This window comes from Apodemus sylvaticus, chromosome 11 (genome assembly GCF_947179515.1).
Source record: "Apodemus sylvaticus chromosome 11, mApoSyl1.1, whole genome shotgun sequence".
Taxonomy (NCBI): domain Eukaryota; kingdom Metazoa; phylum Chordata; class Mammalia; order Rodentia; family Muridae; genus Apodemus; species Apodemus sylvaticus.
The window spans coordinates 59,547,073-59,571,131 of record NC_067482.1 but is presented as its reverse complement, the minus strand read 5'-3'; positions in this window follow the sequence as shown (position 1 = coordinate 59,571,131).

The following is a 24,059-nucleotide window of genomic DNA, read 5'->3' as shown; positions in this document are numbered from 1 at the left end:
TAATTTTGAAATTAAAGTCTGATAAAATAATTGTTTCTCTACTTTACAAGTGGCAAATTACCTGGTTACAGCAACTGGTAGGAGAAAGGGTTTGTTCCAGCTTCAAGTGCCAAGAGGACACATTTCAGCATGGTGCAGAAGACATGGCAATTACAAGTCAAGAAATAGAAAGCGATTAGAAAATGGAGCCAGAATAGAAAACCTTGAGGGCTGCTTCATATCTTACCTACTCCGGTGTGTCTCCATTTGCTTACGTTTTCACAACTTTCTCAAATCGTGTCAGCAGCTGAGAATCCAGTGTTCCAATGCCTCATGGGAGGTGCTTCATATTCAAAGCACAATCATGCTTTCAAGTAAAAATGTTTTTTAATAATTCAGAAAACAAAAAGCAATCAATACACTATAGAATCAAATAGACAGTCCCTGTGCATCACATATTCTTAAAAGTCAAACCTCAGTGCCTTGGAATAAATGGTCTTTAGATGTGCTTCCTTTGCCTCCTCTAGTTGTCTAATAGTTCTCATCATCTTCTCACTGCTGAGTCTCCTCTGTAAGAACAAGGCCCTGGGGTTCACAGAGCATTTAGAACAGTGTCTGTCACTCAGTAGGTACTTGATGTTTCTTGAAAGTGAGTTATGAATATGTTAACCTTTGGATAGGTTCTTTGAACCACAGATTTCCTACCATAATGATAGTACTTCCAGTCATTCAAGAAGCTTTGAGATTAATAATAATAATAATAATAATAATAATAATAATAATAATATACAAGATGGTCCTGGCAGATTTCAATGCACAATGTTGCCACTTAATTATTATATGTTTTGTGTTGTTTCTTTATTTCTTCTGGGTAATAACCATAGTAAACATGTTTAGTAATCTTACTATTTCAACACTGAGCATCTTAAAGCATTGTTCCACTGACTTTCTAAACCTTATGAAGTTGTGGATAATACCCTCCCATTTTTTAGGTAAGAACATAAACGTCTGAAAATTCATCAAGGTCATCTCATGAGTCAACAGACAAACAAGGGAACAAAATCCCATACTTGGCCTTGTTGCCAAGGTACAAATGGCAAAAGGAACACATGACTGCAGTTTGAGCAGGAACCATTTATTTCTTAAGTGGTTAACATTGTAAAACTACCCATAGCTAAAGCATACAAAATATTGATGGCTAAACAAAAAGATGTCCCTTCCCAAAGATATCATAGTCCTTTTACTTATTCATTGGCTTGACAACATATCTCAATTAGTTTATATAGATAGGCCTTTTAACTTGACAAATTTGCCTAGACCAAGCGTATAGAACTACATTAATTACTACTGAGCATTTCATAATATGTATATTAATTAACATTGAATATATTAATAACATACAAAATTATATAATATTATATAATATTATAAATAACATTACATATGACATATAATAAATAAATGAAACAGTACATATGACATAAAATAAAATAAATGTATACTATGAAGGCACATACAATTTAAATAATGAAAATCAAAATATAAAGTCATGTTATAAAAAATGAATTTATAGTTTTTCAAGGAGAAATAATAAAAACTATATAATAATATATATTACATGTGACTTACTTTTTAAGCCTAAAACTAAGTCACTTTCATGGCCAGTATTATCCCAGTGTTATCTGTAAGGTTGTTGGAGAGGTCAGAATATTTGCTTGAAGCCACACAGCTCATAAGGGGCAGAGAGGCTTTAAGGAATAATGAAATCTGGGTCCCCATGACTGATTACCATAGTTGTTAACATAAGTCAAGAACCTATCTTAGCCTAACCTCCACATATCTGCTCTTAACAAGCATACTAACCTATAAAGAACTTCATAAATGTGAGGATTTATTGTACCTCTTCTTACATCATTATTCCACACAATTTTACCCTCTGGAATGCCTTGATAAGAATTCAATTCTCCTCTACAGAAAACTCCTTGACAACCATTTATTCAATTGGCAATAACTCCCACAAGTACCTACAAACAAAGTCCTAAAGTCCTGAAGTCCTGAAGTCCTGAAGTGACATCAAGAGAACAACCCAACTGTTAGTTCATCAAGGGCCCCTCTGACCACCCTGGCTATAGGAGAGGCACTGGACACTTCAGGGAAATCACTGTACTGTGTTAAGATCAGTGCTGGCAATCTTCCCAAATTGGTGTGCAAGGATACTGGCCTCTTCTTGGGCAGAGAGGAAGGTTACAAGCTCCCTCTGTTCCTAGTTCTCCCAGTTGCCAGAGGGCATCCTCGCCAGCTACCAAATCCACTTCGGGTAGGAGCTAAAGCTAAAAACCACTTCTGTAGAGTAAATTAGGCATCTGGAGAAATTGCTAATTCTATCAAGCTGTTCCACAAAAAGAATTGGGAGTACTTCAGCCTTGCCATACTGCCTATGTGATCAAAGTCAACCACATTTACATGGGCCCAAGGTCATCCTTCTCATTAATAGCTTTCCAACCATTTTTGGAAGGTTTCTTTGCCTTCTTCCTTGTAATCTCCAACTGATGAGTCATCCAGTCCCATTGTGACTCTTCCCTGCTATGACTTCTAGTGACGGAATCCAGTCACTGGTTTCAAAACAGTTACATTTCCTTTTTAAGCTTAGTTATCATTCAGAACTAATGCATCAGTACCAGTGACAATGTTGGAATAATCATCACTGTTATGGTATGAGTTCACTTTCATAGACAATAGCCTATCTCCTTTCATACAAACACAGACAGACCGACAGACAGACAGACACACACACACACATACACACACATACGTCAGGTATGAAGTCTTCCACATGTATCTGAACAGAATGTCAAATCAATTTCTGTGCTCTAGTAGTCCTACCACAGGACAGTATACTACTTACTCAGTGTAAGTATACCACTTACATTGAGTACCAAAGCCAAGATCAAAGATGTAATGAAGTGACAAAAATCTTGCAACCACCAGATTCGTGACAGCATTCAAAAGCTTGGCAAGGAGGCATCATTAATATTTAAGAAGATTCCTTGCTTTTTGGCAGGATCCTAGCCACAACCTTCCAATTAGCATGCTTTATGGCTGGGAGAAGCTGGTTTCTCTGTTGTAAGTACCTTGTCTAACTGAAATCTTATTTTGTCAGATAAATTACAAAGAAATTTGTACAACTTCACCCAGACTCAGCTTTAGCCAGAAGATTAATATGAAAACAGGGCCCTCCCTTAAGTCTTCTTGGAGATCTTCTGAGTTTTTTTCATTATGTCTTCCAAATGGTCTGCTTTCCTAATGAAACATTAAATGGTGTTCTTTCAAGGATGTATGCAGTAGTTTCAGCTAAATCTTCTCAGAAGAAAGATCTAGCTTGTGACATTACATTAGGGACTGAGAACAAATTACTCACAATGACATGATCTTCTTAATTTCTGCTCTCTATGAGTCAAAAGGCAATTAACATAACTTGAACTACATAGGAATAAACCCTTATTTAATGAGCACACTTTGATGGTGTCTGCTTGAATTTTATAATTTCTGACCCCTGGGCAAAGTTGGAAATATCAATGGGGAATTTTTCCAGGGCTTGTTATGTTGTTTTAAAAATTTAACTACCTGTGTCTGATACTCAGCAAGGTACACATAGAGGTGGGCTGTGGATTAAGGATGGGCTTAATGTATTATTACATAAAAGGTACCCAAAATACTTACCATCAGAGAACTTCTTATTTGTATTTCGTCTTATTTGAGCTTCTTGATGCATCTTTTCCATCTCTATCAATCTACTTTGGGAGAAGACCTAAGGGTTAACGCTTTAGTTGTTCTAAATTTGTAGCAGGTTGGTAGAAGACATTATTTCCCTTGTGATCTTTATGGTTTAACTTGGAAATCAGACACAGAGGCAAATGTACACACATGCCATCTCTAGAGGTGCCCATCATAACGAGGATCTGTAATTCTGTGATTAACAGCCCTTCCACACACATATTATCCTTTGAAATTGAGACATTACATCTAATGACTTGTCTAATTTTCTGGTAACCTTCAGCACAGGTAAATCAGTTGTTATTCATGAGAGACAGAGAAAAATGCCCACCATGCAGAGAATTTCTAATAATGAGCATATGATTATATCTACATCAAATACATTTGTCTTAAGAACAGAAATGTTTCCATGCTATGGTGGTTTGGATATGTTTGGCCCAGGGAATGGCACTATTAGGAGGATGTGGCCTTGTTGGAATAGGTATGATCTTATTGGAGGAAATGTATTACTGTGATCTTGGGCAATGACACCCTCCTACCAACCATGTTGGAGCCAGTCTTCTCCTCTTTGCCTTGGAAACAAGATATTGAACTATCAGCTCCTCTTATGCCGTGACTGCCTGGGCACTGCCATGCTCTTGCCTTGATGATACTGGACTGAACTTCTGAACCTACAAGCCAGTCCCAAATGCTTTTGCCCTTATGAGTTGCCTTTGTCAAAGTAAAACCCTAACCAAAGTATATGCCATGAAAAAAAAAATAACACGAAAATAGTAATGAAACCAGACTATTTTTGACAGCCATTTTGCCATCCTGAGAGTTTTCTAAAGCATTGCTGTTTTTCAACGGCAGAGCTTTCAAGATCACAATTACCCAAGAATGACCTCCAGCCACAAAATATAAGGAAAGTTTATAATGAAGATAAGAATCAACTTATATGTCATTTTAAGAAAGTAGTAAAATCTAAATTAATAAAAAACATATGACAAAAATAACGGGCTAAGCTTTAAATTGGAAAGGTCATTGGCTTCAATTTTTCCTTGGCTTCATCAGAGCACTGGAATTCCTGTGTTTTATAGGGAAAAAATGCAAATGTTTGATTATATCATTTGCATAAGGATAATTAATAAGTCTTAATTCTGCACTAGCCTTAATGGAATGTTATCTCCCTGAGATACATGAATCTTCCGCTCCTGCTAGATGATGAGATATTAGGAATGAGGAACTCTGGAGATATCTCCCCATTGCAGTAAGTTTCCTGTCATGAAGAATTGTTTAGGCCTACTTTGACCCATCCTTGGTAAGGAGAAAAACATCTCCCCTTTTAAGGCAGACACAAAAATAACAGAGCAGACAATTTCAGTTGCTAACTAGATGACTCCAGGCATGTTACTCAATAGCTCTGGTCCCTGGCATCCTCCTCTGTTGTATGACCATTTCAGTGGGTCACTCTCAAGCTTAAACAAGATGGACAGTACACAACAGATATTTGTCTTTTAAGTGACACTGAGGACTTTTTTTCTCCATCACATCTATAGGTAACTTCTTCCATCTTCATGGTAACATCTCTTTGCTTGGCTATCCTCATCTACAGACTGTGGTTGAGACTGCAGGAGCCCTGTGTTTCCTAGAGCAGCTGGGCCTCCTCCACTCTTTCTCAACTCTGGCTATTGTTTTCTACGTGTCTCACTTGGGGCATGCACCAGATGGCAGTGTCCCATTGAGGACAAGTATACTTCTGGCCTTACAGCTTACTGACCAACTAAGTGACCAGTTGCTTTGCCATCTCTATGTGTGTTACAGGTCAATGGCATTAGCCTTGGGGCCTAGTTGATGTTCAATGTAAAAATAAACACTGGGAGGACTTCTGCGCACATTCTATTCCCCTTTGGTGGCAAAGTGTTTCATTTGCAAGGTCAATTGGAAAAGGTACATATGTAACTGGCGTAGTAAACAAGCACTTCAAATAGGTTTCTGTCAATGTTTACATTTCTACACACTTCAGCAAGTACATAAGGGCCTTCCCACTTGCTCAGACACACACTACCAGGCACAGAACCACAGGCATCTGTAACACAGGTTCATTACCTTTGAGAAGCTGTTCCACAAAACTGAAAATTTTTGTGGTGCTGGGTACATTATTATTGGCAACCCTTTTGTTAAATCCCCTTCTGTGTGTGCTGTCTTGGAATGAATATGTTTTAAAGACTTTACTAGGTCCGCTTCTCTTTAGCTAAGAGCTCTAAAATCTCATGAGGGCCAAGAGCCTTCCATTGAAGACTGCAGTGAATGCTCACACTAAGCTACAGTCCAACGCTGTTGCGGAGGCATTTCCCACGACTACCTTTCAACACCAAGGAGTGGACCCTGTAGTTTTTGTAACCTTTATTAATTTATCTGGCTAATTCCTTCTAGGCTGCTGCCTGGCTCTTGAAAAGTCTAAACACAGATGAGGCACCATTCTCAATCCGAAGGGCCATAGTTTAACAAAAGGTTAATGATCAGCGAGAGTTTAAGCTTCTGCTAAGGGAGTGTGCTGTGAGTTCACGAGCATGCATGTGAGTGTGTGCTTGCCCACACATTCCTTTCTTTGTTGCTGCTTTCCAAGGAGCTTGGGAGCTGACCGCTGAGTCATTTACACAAGGGGTGTGTGCCACCATCTAGTGCATGATTATGACTCCTGAAATGATAGAAAGTTTCTGTGAATTTCTTCCAATCCACACACCATCCGCAATTGCCAAGTTGCAAAAATTATAACTGACGTAGATTTCCACTTGTCACCTTTTCTCTGCTCGATTCTTACTCACCCTTTTCTTTGTCCTGAGCTACCCTGTAGCCTCTGACCAGGGGCAGTCATGTGCCCTCTGGTGACCTCCAAGGACTCATAGGAATCTGATTTTCCTACAGACGGCTGCCAGCTTGGTCTTGGGAATCTGATCCACTCTTGGATCTTTTGCAGGCTTCACAGTGGCATTTCAGGGTAGGCGCCATCCAGATCTCTGCTTCACTTGTGCCCCAATATGTACAAGGACACTGCCTTGGCATTTCAAAGACCAGCTCTGACCCTGGGGAGGCTTGCTGTCCCCAGCAGTCCAGATGCCAACACCAGCGCAAGTGCAATGAAGAAACAGCTTATTGGGTGGCCGGGCCAGTTGAGCCCCAGTGGTGCCTGTTAGAACAGAGTATGGTGACATATCCCAGTTTAAGCTCGGCTGGATAGCTATCTGATATTTAGTTAAAAGGCATCCCCAAGTTTGTTCTTCTTTCCCAAGTGTTAAGGATTGTGCTTCTCTATGAGTCAGAAGAAATGGATCTGCCCTAGAAATGCTGGCTTCGCCGTGACATTGTGCTTTTGATGAGAATGCAGAGGCATTCTAGTGATTGGCCATTCCCAGAACTCATATGAGCTGAGATGGATCCTAGAAATTTGCACTGTTTCAAACTGTAAAGCACGTCTTTCTGAGGCAGCCTGGGATTCATATCTTAAAGTTTCCTCCCGTCTCGAAGCAGTATCAGTCTGCTGTATCCAGGAGGCCAAGCCTAAGAGGAGCCTACAAGGTCACATGAGAAGACAGGAGGAGCGCCAGGCCAGACCTCAGTTCTCCTGGCACCTTGTCCACAGCCTGTTCCCTGTGCTCAGCTGACTCAGGCCCAGCCCAGTGCATGCCATGTGAGCTTCAAAGGGCAGGTGATGCTCGCACTCAGTATGGCAAAGGCAGATGGCTGCTTACAAAGCTTTTAGGAGGCTCTGAAAATAACAGGCATTGTCAAGAAAGCTGTAAAAGGAGAACCAGAGGGAAAAGGAACCAGGAGTCAGGGACTGAAATGACAAAACAATACCCAGTGCTAAAAATGTATGGCGATAACAAAGAGTGAGTCAGAGAGGCAGGTGTGGGTAGGTCCTTTGTTGCGTCAGGCCCAGGATCATTCAACATTAGTCATGGAACTGGAGAAACTAGCCAGACAGAGGTTTATTTGGAGAAAGATGTAGACCACCTCTTTTAACTCCACAAGAAGGTGAAGGTGCTGAGATGGAGAGCCAAAGGAATGGTCCTAGAAAGTAGCTCAACTCTTCCCAGTGGGCCCACTTGGGAAAAACAATGTATCTCTAAGTCATGGTTAAGATGTAAAGCCAAAGAGAAAACTCAAACTACCTTTGAGCTACTGAGCTTGTGAGCTATTCCAGGAAGCAGACTTTTGCTGTCTGTTCCCTGGAAACAACAAAAGTGACACTGAAGTCTTGAGAGAGGATCTCAAAATGTATTCATTCATTCACATTTGATACCATGTGCAAGGGTAAAATGCGCTTCTTGTATATGAAACATGAGATGCTGCCCCTCCCCCTCTGAGCATGGTGAACTTCAGTCAGGCAGAGGCAAAAGGTGACTGCAGTACTGATGTTTTGCTATTATAAGTAGGTTTTCTTCTGTCTGGGCTTCACCATTCTTATAAAATGGAGCTGCCTGTTGTCCCTAACCTCATAGTTACTATGGGGTGGGGATGTCAAATGTCTTACTCCTTGTAAGGTAACTCTAAGTATTCTCTTATTTAAGAATTTTAGTCACTGGGTTTATCCTGCAAGCAGAAGGACCTGAGTTAGATTCCCCAGAACTCACAGTTTAAAAAGCAGCAGGATGGTGGTATATGCTTTTAATGGTAGTGCTGAGGAGGAAGAGACAAAAGCAGAGTCTTCAGAGAACCCTGTCAATCATTGCTTAGCAAGCTAACCTAGCCTCCTTGCAAACCCCAAGTCAGCAAGATACCCTGTTTCTAATAAAATAAACAAAAAACAAATAAGCAAAAGGTTAAATAAAATAAAAGACAAGGGAGCTAATACCTGACAGTCAAAGTTCTGTCTAGTTCTTCACATGCACATGAACACACACTGTGTACACACAAGCTGTGTACAGACACATGCACTATTGCGTATGAGTATACAGTCACATATAATTTAACTTTTGAAATCTATCCAAAGAAATGTTGACTCACAATGTGGAATAATGTTCACTGCTAGAGTTATCAATATGCACATAAAGACCCATTCTGGATGAACTGAAGTCTCTAAAACCAAGCAGTCTAGATAAAAGGGGGCCATAATATGTCTTTGTCTCAGAGAAACCAGACCTCTACCAGCCTCCCCATGAACAGAGAACTTTCCTTCTTAAACAACAGTTTCTGCCATCTTTCCTGTACCAGAGGCAGGACACATGGAGGAAAATTAGAAACACAGTAGTCTGTTCCATTTGCTCAGCACAGATTGTTTATATCCCAAGACCGTGGAAAAAGCAGTGCTTATGAAGCCACTCTCAAGCCGTCAGAGTCCTTCCCACATGTGTGGCAAGGTTAGTGCTGATGCCTAGGACTCGTGCATCATCTGGCCTTCTCTTGGAAGATGGGGAAAACCGTATTAAATGAAATGCTGCCTTCAAGCACAGACCAGCTTGGCGTTCAAGAGAATGTATAGAGTTGGCTACCTCAGATGACTTTCTTATAAACATGGTTTACCCATTTTTTTATTCAATTAACTTAATTTTCAATTCAACATCATTTAATATATGTTATTTAGCACAGAACAATCCCATTTTTATTTCATTCCTTTTCTTTTTCTATCCCTTCATGGTTTCTAACTCCAGCCCCTCCCATTAACTCCTTTTCAAATTGATAAGGAGTTTCTGTTACACACACACACACACACACACACACACACACACACATACACACACACACACACACAAATACAATGATTTTTGACAATTTTCACTGTGTATACGATGAATTATTATGATCACATATACTCCCCATTTTCCTCTCTTATCTCCCTCTCTCCCCTTCCCAACCCTCTCATTCATAATTGGTCCACTTCATATTTTCATGTCTTTTTTATGGCCTGCTGATCTTAATTATGGTTGCCTGCATGAGCAGCGTTGGGTAATCCCTTTCTGGAGCATGGGGAACTGACCAGTGGGCAACCAGTGAGGAAAATGGTACTCCATTTCAGGTAAATATTAGCTGTCAAGAACCCCTAATGACCTCACCCTCCCATCCATAATAAGATGCTAAGGGCCCAATTGTGTGCAGGTCTTTGCAGGCCTAAGAGTTGAGTGTTGCTTAAGCTTAGTAATTTGGCCAGTGATGAGTTTCTACATTGTCACCCACTGAACAAAGATGTATCAATAAACTATAAGGATACACATGTACACATAGGACACAGTTTGGGTACATGTCTACTTAGCAAAACACTAGTAGTAGACACCCCTTATGGTCTGTGAGCTTCGAGCTCATAGGATTTTGACTGGCTTGTAGTACCAGAAATAGACTTCTCCTGGGGAAAGGACAATGGAGAAAGGGTCCAAAATTCTAAATGATCCAAATTCTCATTTTCTTTTGAATTCTACTACCCTCAAGCTTCCTGGATGAACCTCCCAATATGTCTCTGCAGCAACTGAGAAGATGGAGAGTACACATAGAAGTCAATGGTGGAAAAGAAAGAAAGACGATCTAGCTCTCCAGAGATGATCAGTTCCTGTAATGTAGGGGTTGGCAGGTGGGTTACTTCATATTCAGGATCTCAGTTAATTCTTCGTGACAAAATGAGAATAGAAGCTATTGGAGAAGTCTCACAGAAAGTCAATCTCAGTCTCAAATTAAGTAGATTTCTAATATTGTTGCCCATGCACCCTGACCTGGAAGTCATGTGAATTCTGCAGTCTGTACTGCCACCAGAGACCATGCTGAGGTCTGTGGCAGTTGCTGACTCTGGAGGCCATGCAGATGTCCTGGGTCTGTGCTCCCACTGACTGTGAAAGGCAAGAAGGTTACTTTTGCAGTGGTATAGATGAATGCAGACTTAGAGTTGAGAAAGTAAGTTATAGAATGCTTCTGTGACAAGCCCTGGTCTCACCCCACACAACCTACCCATCCCTTCCCCAAAAAAGTAAACAACAACAACAACAACAACAGCCTAGATAGCAATCTGTCAAATAGAACTCCTAAAAATTGTTATAAGGATGCTTTACACAACTGATAACTTATGATGGGGGGGGCAAGTAGGGAAGGACTCGGTTTTCTTTAAGGGACTGGCCACTGGGAATTTTAGCATTCTCTATCGAGTATAATGGGCAGCAGAAATTAGATTTATAGGTTTTCTGTTTGTTTGTTTGTTTGTTTGTTTGTTTTTCTTCTTTGAGGGGAGATGTCACAAGGGTAGGCATGGGCTTGGGAGCACTGAGAAGCTAATATAATTGGGGTGCATTATGTGAAATTCACAAATTAATTAAATATTCTGTTGGAAAAAAATCACATGCTCTCTCTTTTACCATGATGCTTTGTCTCTACTAAACAAAAGATAACAGTGTGTGGGGCCATAGTTTTCCAGTTCTTGGGATTACAAACCAGATTCCAAGAGATGGAATGCAGTGAAGTCAGAGTCCATGGCCACTTCTTGGTTTGCTTTTAATTCCACATAATCATCCTGGCTGCAGCCTTTAATCCCCTGAGTGGCCATAGCATACACTGTTGGTCCCATGCCAACCCCCAAAGCCCAGCACCATCTAAATTCAAGGAAGTGATTCACATGCTTGGAAAGATTCTTAGACTCAGTCCATTGTTGACCCTCAGCCAGGCTTCCATAACAGCAAGTATAATACGGGTCCCTGGCATGCACTGCTCCATGCTGCAGAACAACAGGCTTTACTACTTTAACCTCCATGATCATCTTTGGCTATGTGTAAGACAGTGTGAAGGGTTGAAGATACTTTTCGCCCATATGGGAGTGTTTGTATCACAGGAGTACTCAATAAGGGCCGAGAAAGCCTAGTTATTTTGTTGGAAAGAGGCCAGAGTGATTTTGCTCTTGTTAAATGAACAGCTCTAACCTCTGTGTTGTATGTTCTTGGGGAATGCTAGGTGAATATTTCATTGTTACCTATACAAAATGGATTTTCCCCTCTGCTTTTATTTACCCATCTATTCATGTAATAAATATTTATCAAACAACTACTATAAGCCATGCACTGTTGGGAACACAGAAATGATGAATAAAGCATAATCTGGGTTCCCAGGTACTAACAGTACTGCTCCGAGACAGACATGTAAACAGAGGCATGTGGTAAAGTGTTCTGTGTATTACCACAGAAGCATATTTAGTGCTTAAATGGTAATATATTCAATCAGATCCAGGGAGGAAAGAAGAGTATTCAGAAAAGCTTTCTAAGGTAGACCTTCCTTGCACAGCAACGTTTTTAGGAGGAAAATATGGGATGTTGAATGAAATCTGTACAAAGATAAATCCTAATCCCACGAACATCTAGCTATGTAATCATAGCCTTGGCAGGCCTCACTATTCTGTACTTGATTGTGAACTGAGGATCAAACTGGTACCTGTGCTTCATTGTCCCATCATAGGTGCTGTGAAAATTGTGTGAGACCCACAATGAACAAGTAAGTGTCTCACATAGCTGTACTTAATGCATGACTTTTCCAGGCAGACAGTTCCCCTAACTTAAGTATTCCCAGACAAGCTGTCTGATTTCTGGTATGTGGATATTTCCATTTACCTAAGATGTGCGAAGAGCAGAGAACCTTGACCTAGAAGATTAGGAATGTGAGCTGGCATGAGAAAGACTACCCTGGTGACAGCCAGACACAAGTGGTGCCTAGTGGACTCACTGATCACCTCTGTCTGCTTAAAGGATGATTATGTCATTGATGGCATGACAGACTTACTTATTTTTAATTTCTTTTTTTGTTGGATATATTCTTCATTGACATTTCAAATGTTATGCCCTCTCCTGGTTTCCCCCCTCCCAGAAAACGCCCAAGCCATCCTCCCTCCCCCTGCCTCCATGAAGATGCCCCTCCACCCAAACAACTTCCACCTACCCCTCCCCTCAATTTCCCCAAGCTGGGGCATTTATCGAGCCTTCATAGGAACAAGGACCTCTCCTTCCACCAATGCCAAACAAGGCATTCCTCTGCCACAAATATAGCTGGAACTATGTGTACACCTTGGTTGGTGGTTTAGTCCCTGGGAGCCCTGGAGGATCTGGTTGGTCAACATCATCATTCTTCCCATGAGGCTGTAAACCCCTTCAGCTCCCCCAGTCCTCCCTCCAACTCCTCCACTGGGACCCCACACTTGGTCCAATGGTTGTCTGCTAGCATCTGCCTCTATATCTGTAAGGCTCTGGCAGGGCCCCTCAGGAGACAGCCATATCAGGCTCCTTTCAACAAGCACTTCTTGGTATCCACAATAGGGTTGGGGTTTGGTGACTAGGTATACGATAAATCCCCAGTAGGACAGTCTCTGGATGGCCTTTCCTTCAGGTTCCACCCGACACCTTGTTTCCATAATTATGTCTGTGAGTATTTTGTTCCCTTCATCAGATAAAGTGAGGCACCCACACTTTTTTCTTCCTTCTTCTGGAACTTCATGTGGTCTGTGAATTGTATCTTGTTTATTCTGAACTTTTGGGCTAATATACACTTATCAGTAAGTGCATACCATTTGTGCTCTTTTGTAATTGGGTTACCTCACTCAAGATGACACTTTCTAATTCCAGCCATTTACCTAAGAATTTCATGAATTCATTGTTTTTAATAACTGAGCAGTACTCCATTGTGTAAATATACCACATTTTCTATATCCATTTCTCTGTTGAAGGACATCAGGATCTCTTCCCCCTTCTGGCTATTATAATTAAGGCTGCTATGAACATAGTGGAGCATGTGTCCTTATTACATGTTGGAGTATATTCTGGGCATATGCACATGAGTGGTATAGCTGGGTCCTCAGGTAGTATTATGTCTAATTTTCTGAGAAACTGACAAATTGATTTCAAGAATGGTTGTACCAATTTGCAATCCCACCAGCAACAGAGGAGCGTTTCTCTTTCTCCATATCGTGGCCAGCATCTGCTGTCCCCTGAGTTTTTCATCTTAGCCATTCTGACTGGTGTGAAGTGTTTTGATTTGCATTTCCCTGATAACTAAGGATGATTAAGGAACATTTCTTTAGGTGCTTCAAGGGCCATTCAAGTTTCCTCAGTTGAGAATTCTCTGTTTAGCTCTGTACCCCATTTTTATTACATATATTCTTTATTTACATTTCAAATGTTGTACCCTTTCTTGGTACCCCCCCCAGAAAATCTCATAAGCTATCTCCCCTCCCCCTGCTCCCCAATCAACCCTCTCCCACTTCCCTGTCTTTAATAGGGTTATTTGACTCTCTGGAGTATAACTTCTTGACTTCTTTGTATATATTGGATATGAACCCTCTATCAGATGTAAGATTGGTTAAGATCTTTTCCCAGTCTGTTGGTTGCTATTTTGTCCTATTGGCAGTGTCCTTTGCCTTACAGAGGCTTTGCAATTTTATGAGGTCCCATTTGTTGATTCTTGTTCTTAGAGCATAAGCTATTGGTGTTCTGTTCAGGAAATTTTCCTCTGTGCCCATGTGTTCAAGGCTGTTCTCCACTTTCTCCTCTATAGCTTTAGTGTATCTGGTTTTATGTGGAGGTTCTTGATCCACTTGGACTTGAGCTTTGTCCAGGGATATAAGAATTGGTAAATTTGCATTTTTCTACATGCCGACCTCCAATTGATACAGCACCATTTCTTAAAAATGTTGTCTTTTTTCCACTGGATGTTTTTAGCTCCTTTGCCAAATATCAAGTGACCGTATGTGTGGGTTCTTTTTTGGGTCTTCAATTCTATTCCATTGACCTTCCTGCCTGGCTCTATACCAATACAAAACAGTTTTTATCACTATTGCTCTGTAGTAGAGCTTGAGGTCAGGAATGGTGATTCCCCAAGAAGTTCTTTTGTTGTGGAGAATAGTTTTCACTATCTTTTTTTTTTTTATTCCATATGATTTTGCAGATTGTTCTTTCTAGCTCTATGAAGAATTTATTTGGAATTTTTATAGGGATTGCATTGAATCTGCAGAATGCTTTAGGCAAAATGGCCATTTATACTATATTAGTCCTGCCAATCCATGAGTGTGGGAGATCTTTTCATCTTCTGAGGTCTGCATCACTGGGATGAAGCCTGCTTGATCTTGGTGAATGATCATTTTGATGTATTTTTCTTGGATTCAGTTGGCAAGAATTTTATTGAGTATTTTTGCATCAAAGTTCATAAGGAAAATTAAAGTTCCCTTTCCTTTTTTGATCTTTGTTTGATCTAGGTATAAGTGTTATTGTGGGTTTGTATAATGAATTGGGTAGTGTTCCTTGTGTTTCTACTTTGTGGAATAATTTAAAGAGTATTGGCATTAGGTCTTCTTTGAAAATCTGATAGAATTCCCCACTAAACCCATTTGCTGGTCCTGTGATATTTTTGATTGGCAGACTGTACATGACTGCTTCTATTTCCTCAAGGCTTTGGGGACTATTTAGATGGTTTACATGATCCTGTCTTAATATTGGCACCTGGTATGTGTCTAGAATATTGTCCATTTCATCCACATTTTCCAATTTTGTTGAGTATAAGCTTTTATAGTAGGATCTGATGGGTTTTTGAACTTCCACAGTTTCTGTTGCTATGTCTCCCTTTTCATTTATGATTTTATTAATTTTGGTAGTACCTCTGTGCCCTCTGTTTTGTCTGGCTTAGGGTTTATCTATCTGGTTGTTTTTCTCAAAGAACCAGCTCCTGGTTTTGTTGAGTCTTTGTATAGTTCTTTTTGTTTTGGTTGATTTTGGCCCTGAGTTTGATTATTTCTAGATGTCTATTCCTCTTGGGTATATTTGCTTCTTTTTGTTCTAGAGCTTTTAGGTATGTTGTCAAGCTGCTAGAATAAGCTTTCTGCATTTTCTTTTTTAGAGTCACTTAGCACTATTAATTTTCCTCTTGACACCTCTTTCATTGTGTCCCAGAAGTTTTGGTATGATATGTCTTCATTTTCATAATTCTAAAAAGCCTTTAATTTCTATCTTTATTTCTTTCTGGAACCAGTTATCATTGAGTAGAGCATTTTTCAAGATCCATGTGTATGTGTGTTTTCTGTTGGTTTTGTTGGAACTTAAAACCAGCCTTAGACCATGGTGATCTGACAGGGTGCATAGAATTATTTCAATATCCCTGTATCCATTGAGGCCTGTTTTGTGACAGGTTAATTTTGGAGAAGGTAACATGAGCTGCTGAGCAGAAGGTATATACTTTTGCTTTAGGATGAAATATTCTATAAATATCTGTTAGATCCATTTGTTTTATAACTTCTCTTAGTTTCACTGTGTCTCTGTTGTTTAGTTTCTGTTTCGATGATTTGTCCATTGCTGAGAGTGTGGTGTTGAAGTATCTCCCACTATTATTGTGTGGTGGACAATATGTGCTTTGATCTTTACTAAAGTTTCTTTTATGAATGTAGATGCCCTTATATTTGGAGCATAGATGTTCAGAATTGAAAGTTCATCTTGGTAGATTTTTCCTTTGATCAATATGAAGTGTCCCCCCTTATCTTTTTTTGACAACTCTTGGTTGAAAGCCAATTTTATCCAGTATAAGAATGGCCACTCCAGCTTGTTTCTTGGAACCATTTGCTTGGAAAATTGTTTTCCAACCTTTGACTCTGAGGTAGTGACTGTCTTTGTCACAGAGATGGGTCTCTTGTATGAGGCAAAATCTTGGGTCCTGTTTACATATCCAGTCTGTTAATCTATGTCTTTTTATTGGGGAATTGAGTCCATTGATGTTAAGAGATATTAAGGAAAAGTGATTGTTACTTCCTGTTATTTTTGTTGTTAACGGTGAAATTATACTTGTTTGGCTATCTTCTTTTGGGTTTGTTGAAAGAAGATTACTTGATTCCTTTGTCTAGGGTGTAGTTTCTCTCCTTGTGTTGTTATTTTTCACCTATTATCCTTTGTACAGCTGGGTTTGTGGAAAGATATTGTACAAATTTGGTTTTGTCATGGAATATCTTGTTTTCTTCATCTATAGTAACTGAGAGTTTTGCTGGGTATAGTAGCCTGAGCTGACATTTATTTTATCTTAGGGTCTGTATGACAACTGCTCAGGATCTTCTAGCTTTCATAGTTTCTGGTGAGAAGTCTGGTGTGATTCTGATAGTTCTGCCTTTATATGTTACTTGACCATTTTCCCTTAATGCTCTTAATATTCTTTCTTTGTTTAGTGTATTTGGTGTTTTGATTATTATGTGACAGGAGGAATTTTTGTTCTGGTTCATTCTGTTTGGAGTTCTTAAGACTTCTTGTATGTTCATGGGCATTTCTTTCTTTAGCTTATGGAAGTTTTCATCTATAATTTTCTTGAAGATATTTACTGGCCCTTCATTCTCTTCTATATCGATAATCCTTAGGTTTGGTCTTCTCATTGTGTCTTGGATTTCCTGAATGTTTTGGCTTACAAGCTTTATGCAATTTTCATTTTATTTGGCCATTAAGTCAATGTTTTCTATGGTATCTTCAACACCTGAGATTCTTTCTTCTATCTCTTGTATTCTGTTGTTGATGCTTGCATCTATGACTCCTGATTTCTTTCCGAGGTTTTCTATCTCCAGAGTTGTCTCCTTTTGTGATTTCTTCATTGTTTCTACTTCCATTTTTAGATCCTGGATGTTTTTTGCTTGTGTTTTCCTATAATTCTTTAAGGGATTTTTGTGTTTCTTCTTTAAGAGCTTCTACCTGTTGACTATGTTCTCCTGTATTTCTTTAAGGGAGTTATTTATGGTCTTCTTGAAGTCCTCTATCAGCATCATGAAATGTGATTTTAAATCCATATCTTGCTCTTCCAGTGTTTTGGGGTATCCAGGACTTGCTGTTTTGGGAGAACGGGGTTCAGATGATGCCTTGTTGCCTTGGTTTCTATTGGTAATGTTCTTGTGTTTGCCTTTTGCCATCTGGTTGTCTCTGGTTTTGCTGTCTTTGACTGTGGCTTATCTGTCTTGCAAGCCTGTATGTCTGTACTCCTGGGAGACCCGTTCTCTCTGTGCACATATGGACATAGGTACTCCTAGGAGAACAGCTCTCTGGTGGTGGTATTTGTGTATTTGGGCCTCTGCGGCCCAGGATCAGCTCTGCACTCTCAGGCCTCTCCTCACTCCTGGGAGGTTAGCTATCTCACTGTGCCACCTGGATATGGCTCTCAGTGTTGGAGGATGGTCCTCAGATGGAGACAGAAACCAGAGGGCTCTGGCCTGAGGGTTTCAGATGGGTTCCTCTGAGCAGCAGGGGTGGTCCTACCTATGCTCTCAGGCCTCTCCATACTCTTGTGGAGGGACCAGTGGTGGAAGGAGCAGAAGGGGAGTGGTATTCGGGAATGCAGTAGTTTTGGTGGTTGATGGGTGTCTAATATGCTGGGTCCCCAGCAACAGTTCTGGGACTCCAGAGGTGCAAGGGGGTTCTTACCAACTGCTCTGAGTGCAACCGGTTCTCTAGGATGGATCAGCATATGGTGTCTTCACTGGAGCAGACAAGCCAGAGATGGTGTCTTCACTGGAGTAGATCAGCCAAGAGTCTGTCTCAGAAGAAAGGTGACAGACTGTTAACATTTACTTCCTACTGTCCTTCTGAAACAATGAGTGTGTCAGATGACCCTTGGATGGAAACCTGGAGAAAACGTAACTGTGACTTATTTCAAGATCTGTAGATTTTCAGACTAGTCAATGGCCTATCTTCAGAGACAACTCAGTTATATGCGTTTTCAGTTGTTGAGGCAGCAGTTACTCAATAAAGAATAGCAGATTCTCATTATCATATCAGTTAAGAGTGTTTGTTGTAAGCAACCAAAACTGACTCTGACTTATTTTCTTAAGTGTTAACTAAAATGTACAGAGGGCTGGAGATATACTCATATCTCAATGAGTAAAAGTACTTTATGCCCAAGTGTGTGAGCTAAGGATAAGATCCCTAGAATCCAAATAAATCCATATGCAGCAGTACACACCTATGATTTTGAAGCTCCTACAGTTAAATGGGAAGGTGAGAGGAGAACCCCTGGAAATTCACAGACCAGCAAGCCCACCATATGTAACAACAAATTTGTTTTAAGTTAGAAGGTAAGAACTAATTTGCCAGATTGTCCTGAGACCTCCACATAAAAACCATGACACATTTGCCTGTACTCATATACAAACATACTTGTACACACAATTCACACACACACACAAATAGAGAAAGAGAGAGAGAGAGACAGAGAGAGACACACACACACACAGAGAGATGGGAGTTAGAAGAGGGAGAGAGATTTCTTTAAAGAGATCAAACAGGCAAAAGTATCATTGTGCAGACCAGAGAGCAAGGCTGTTATTTTCCAGCAGCTCATGGGGGTGAAGAAACTGACTTCCTCTTTTCCAGCTGAAGATTGGGCATCATTATCTTAAATTTTTACTACCTCTAATACATGCATGGTGGAAAAACCATCATTTTTCTTCTGTCTCATTGTACACATAAAACCTCTAACTGCCAGAGCCCTTGTCAGTTGGCTGCATGATAGTACAGTAGAAGAAAAGTCGGAGACAGTACTCCCTGTATTATAGAAGGAGCTCTCAAGCTTAGAGTGTCAAAATGTTTTCATGAGACCACAAAATACTGATGATCTAGCATTATGTAAGTGCTATTATCATCACATCTAGTGGCCAGATAAGCATCTACTTCTGTGTTAGCAAGTAAGAAGCATCAGGCAAGACATGGGTTAAGACAAAAGCTAGAAACCTCATCCTTCAAGCAGCTTTTATTTGGAAACAGTGAGCCATGCATTCAGTTGTATAAAGGGTGAGTTTGTAAAGTCTTTGAAAGATGAAGAATTTGATCAAGGTATAAAGGTTGCAAAGAGCATCACTTTTGGACTTTTTAAAAAAACACAAACAAAACAGAAAAAAAAACACCCAACTTTGTACCACATAACATTTAGTTTTCTTTTAAGAGGTTAGAACACATATTTTTAGAGTTGAGAATTGCTTGAAAAACTTGCTGAAACAGACTACTGAACCCCAAGAGTGACATTGTCTAGCAGTTTTCCAGATGGTTCAAAGGAAATGCACAGTGAAAAGGAGACTTCCAGTTCTAGAAGCCTGGGAGAGGAGGAAAAGGTGGTAGCATTCAGTGGGAAGGAAGATTGCACAGAAGTGATTTTAGTCAGAGAACCATTAGGGACTTAGTAAAGAAAAATATTTAAGCAAGACCCTTTTGGGGTATGTGTGGATATAGTGATATAGACAGGGGAAGTGTTAGGAATTTTTTCCCAAACGACATAAAGAGACACAACTCATCCTGACAAGAATTAAAAACTGAGAGTAAGAGAATGAGTTTGTTCTTAAGATAATTTGTTTGGGTGTTCTCAGAAAAGAAGAAATTGACCCACCAGTGACTATGGTCTGAACGATATGCTGAAGGAAATACAGAAGCAAAATAAATGAAAGTTGGCAAAATGATACGTGAGTCCAACAAGAAATTGCTGTCCTGGCTTCTAGCTTGCTGTATGGACTTATGCATGTCCCAGAACCTCTTCTATTGTCTATTTAATTAGTTGAAAACAAGTGGGATTCTAGGAAATAACATGAATTTGTAATTAAACAGATAACGTAATAGGCAGCCACACAAGTGATTTTAAAATTATAAACCTGGAAAACTGAATATAATGCATCTAGTCAGAAAAGGTACACTCAATGTCAATGTTACATCAGAAAAGGCTATGACCTTGTTTCTCAGTAGGAAAAAGCATCAGCATCAGCAACAACAAAACCTGGTCCATGAGAATGTCTATTTGATAAGTTGCATTCAATTTTGGAGGTTAACGATAGATAATATACAGGGAGGCGACAGATATGCATATAGATGGATCCTAATTCAATGCAAACCTGTTAGTTTATTTATGTTATTAATATGATACCCTAGAGGAAATAAACCAATTAAAAACCCATTTCAATTATTAATTGGGTCCCCTAATTGAAGGGACATAATAAATTAATTAAAATGTCCTCAGCTCTATTCACTAAGGAAAAAATCTAAGTCAAGGAAAGGACTGGACAAATAGGTCTGTATTAAACTTCTAAAAGGAGCCCCTAACTCACTGGATTTAAGAGGTGACAAATCCACAGGAGAAAATATTTAAGTCAGAAGAGCAGAAAAGTGGGATTTTCCAATTTGTTCTGTGGATATAGTGAAATACTCATGCCATGTAAAGGGGTCAGACCTCAGTTTACTTAATTAGAATTCGAGAACATTAAACCAAATACATTGAAATATTCCTCTCCATTACTAGTGATTGAGAGTCACACTGAACACAGCAGCCCACGTGTCTTTCCTAAATTTCCCAGCAATAAAGACTACCAAACTCATATTTTTTGAACAGATACCGAGTTTTTCCCTGTACTCAGGATTAAAGGAGAAGATGATGAAATGTAGATAGAGATACACAAGCTTCTGGCCCAGAGGGGTCTAAAACGGGTGTTGCACCTATGGGAATATGAAGAAAGAGAGAGAGGCCTCTCATCCCAGGCCTACAAACATCTCAGTTCTGTTTTCCAGCATGGGTAGAAATAGGAATAGTGGCATTTTGGAGTGAATATGTTTGTGCAGACAGTAGTGAATATGCCACAGCACACTGGGTGGTCAGGGGACACTCAATACAAGGGATGATCCTCGGCATCACATCCTTTTCATAAATCTAGATATCTTGGTATTTCAGGGAGATCCTGGAGAATATCATGAAGCTGAAGGAAGGGTCCTATCTTGTCCTGTGTACTAAATCATTACCCAGTGTTCAAAGTGACACAGAAAAGAAGATTAATTTAACAGTTGCTGTTGGTTAGAAAAAGTTCCAGTTGCAGTGAAATTTTAGGTTTTTCAGTTTGCATAGGTTCGGATAGATAGATAGATAGATAGATAGATAGATAGATAGATAGATAGGTAGATAGATAGGTGGGTGGATGGATGATGGATAAATGGATAGATAGATAGATAGATAGATAGATGATAAATGGTAGGTAGATAGATGATAGATACAGAGATAGACATATAGATAGATATAGATATCATACATGCCAAAGAAAATATATGTACATAATTAAATTCCCTAAAAATTAAAATACATGTAAAAATATATGAGAAATGATAGTTGCAGATAGCCCTGGGGCTATTTGTAATTTGATGCTAATCCCATTCTCCTGGGAGGGGCTGTGAACAAGAAATGGAGTCAGCACTCAGGTGATTTCCTATAAGCCTTCTTCCCACCTTAATTTGTAAAATAAAGGCTAGAGCTGGAGTGATTGGGCGGACGCAGTGAAGGTGGAGCTGAAAGTTGGGAGAAAGAAAGAGAGGAGAGTAGTGGAGAGGAGAGAAGAGGAGAGGGAGATTGGGAGGGAGACAAAGAGGGGGAGGGGAGAGGGAAGGGAGGAAGGAGAGGGGGAAGATGAGAGGGAGAGGGAGAGGCTGAGAGGGGAAGTGGGAGGTGAAAGGGAGATGGATAGGGGAAGAAGGGAGAGGGGAATGGGAGGGGGGAGAGGGAGTGGAAGGAAAGTAGAGAAACCACAAGTTCTAAGGGGTCTCATAGATGGGGAAGATGGCAGTATAGTGGTAGATCTGCCCATTCTAGGTGCACAGCTTGTAGTCATATTAATTGAGCTGTGTTTTCATATCCGGGGCATATTTGGGTTGGAGATTTACAGCAACAGATGACCACTTCTATATTTAAGTTTGGGAAGTGCCTTGAAGGCTACCAGATACCCTTCTAAGATGATTTCCCATCACCTTTAGAATCAACTAAACTTTTTCTGATAATAATTCCATAACTATTATTTATACTTTTATCTCAAATATATATTGCCTGAATATGTCTGCCCTTCTTGGCTATGGTTTTAAGCCGGAAGCTCCACAACTTACCATATTCTACCCACTCTGTTCTCGATTGCCTCATTACACAGTAAGAGATATTTCCATAGTATTTTACAACAGATTAGTTTATTCAGGGCTGGAGACATGGCTCAGTCAGTGCAACACCCTAACGCTCTTAAGAACTGATGGCTTGCTATCCAGAATGACTATTTTCCTGTATCTCAACATCAGGGATTCTGTGTGTGTGTGTGTGTGTGTGTGTGTGTGTGTGTGTGTGTGTGTGTGTGGGTGTGTGCACTGACACTTGGTATTTAACTGTTTCTTATTACTGATGGGGTTGAGAACTTTAACATGATTTAGGGGCTTTCATGGTTCCTCTGTTCTGAATCTTGGTTCACATACTCTGCTTGCTGTGATTCACTAATGGCCTTTGCTTTAGTTATCTGTGGAGTTTTAAACTTTTGCTCTTCTGTTTAAAGGGCTCTGTCTTCTCTCTTCAAGCTCTGTATGGTGTATTTTGAAAATCATCTTATTTCAAATGTAATTCTTTCTGTTGTTTGAGCACTTTAAATCACGTCTTAGGAATTCATCAAAATATGTTCATGGAGGGTTTTTTTTTTTGTCTTGTTTTTTAAAACTTTAATTTGTATTTCTGTGGGATATACTGTATCTGGACATCCACTTTATGCACAGTATAGATAAAGATTTAGTGTGTTTGCATTTCCCCAGTTTTAAGAAATATCCTCACATGAGCTGATAATTAGAAGTACCCCCATCACTGACCTTCAGGAAATGCTCTGCCTCAGGCCAGTCTTTATATGTGGGTAAATATGCCTCAGATTTGCCTGTCCATAATATGTACATAAAAGTGTTGTCTTTACTTTTATACAGTGATAGCAAAATAATCATATCGTATAGCCATGGATACTCTTTAGATTTTTTGGGGGAAGGGGACTTTCTTAGCCTTTGAGGTCATTTAATCAATCCTTTCAAATTATGAAAATTGTTTTCTAACAGAACTCCTCTCTATATTTCAGAATTGCACTTGATCCCTAGCCCACATTAGGAGAAAATTATTTACAAGAAAAAACATGTGCTGTCATTATTAAAAATGGTATTTACCTTCATTAGCTTAAACTTTTCATTTTTTTGTTAACCTCTGAAATTTTATCTTTAAAGATATTATATATGCTCTATTCTACTCATGAGTGTCATGGAGAGGTATTACTGTTGAAAACCTAATAGTGGACTTACACACACATTCTCAAGTCTTCTGCACTGAATTAAGTTTGCATGTGTGTACTTATATCAGGAAAATTTGTACTGATGTCTGGAACATTGAACTTTATATAGCAATATTGTATCTGGAAGCACAACCAAATTCTACTATTTATTCCAGTGATTTATCTGAACACTCTTTTTCCCTTTTGAGGTAAAAAAGTTGAGGATTTTTAAGTTTATGTCTAGTTTACTTGGAAATGTCTTCTTATATAACAAATGGCTGTGGAATTCCAT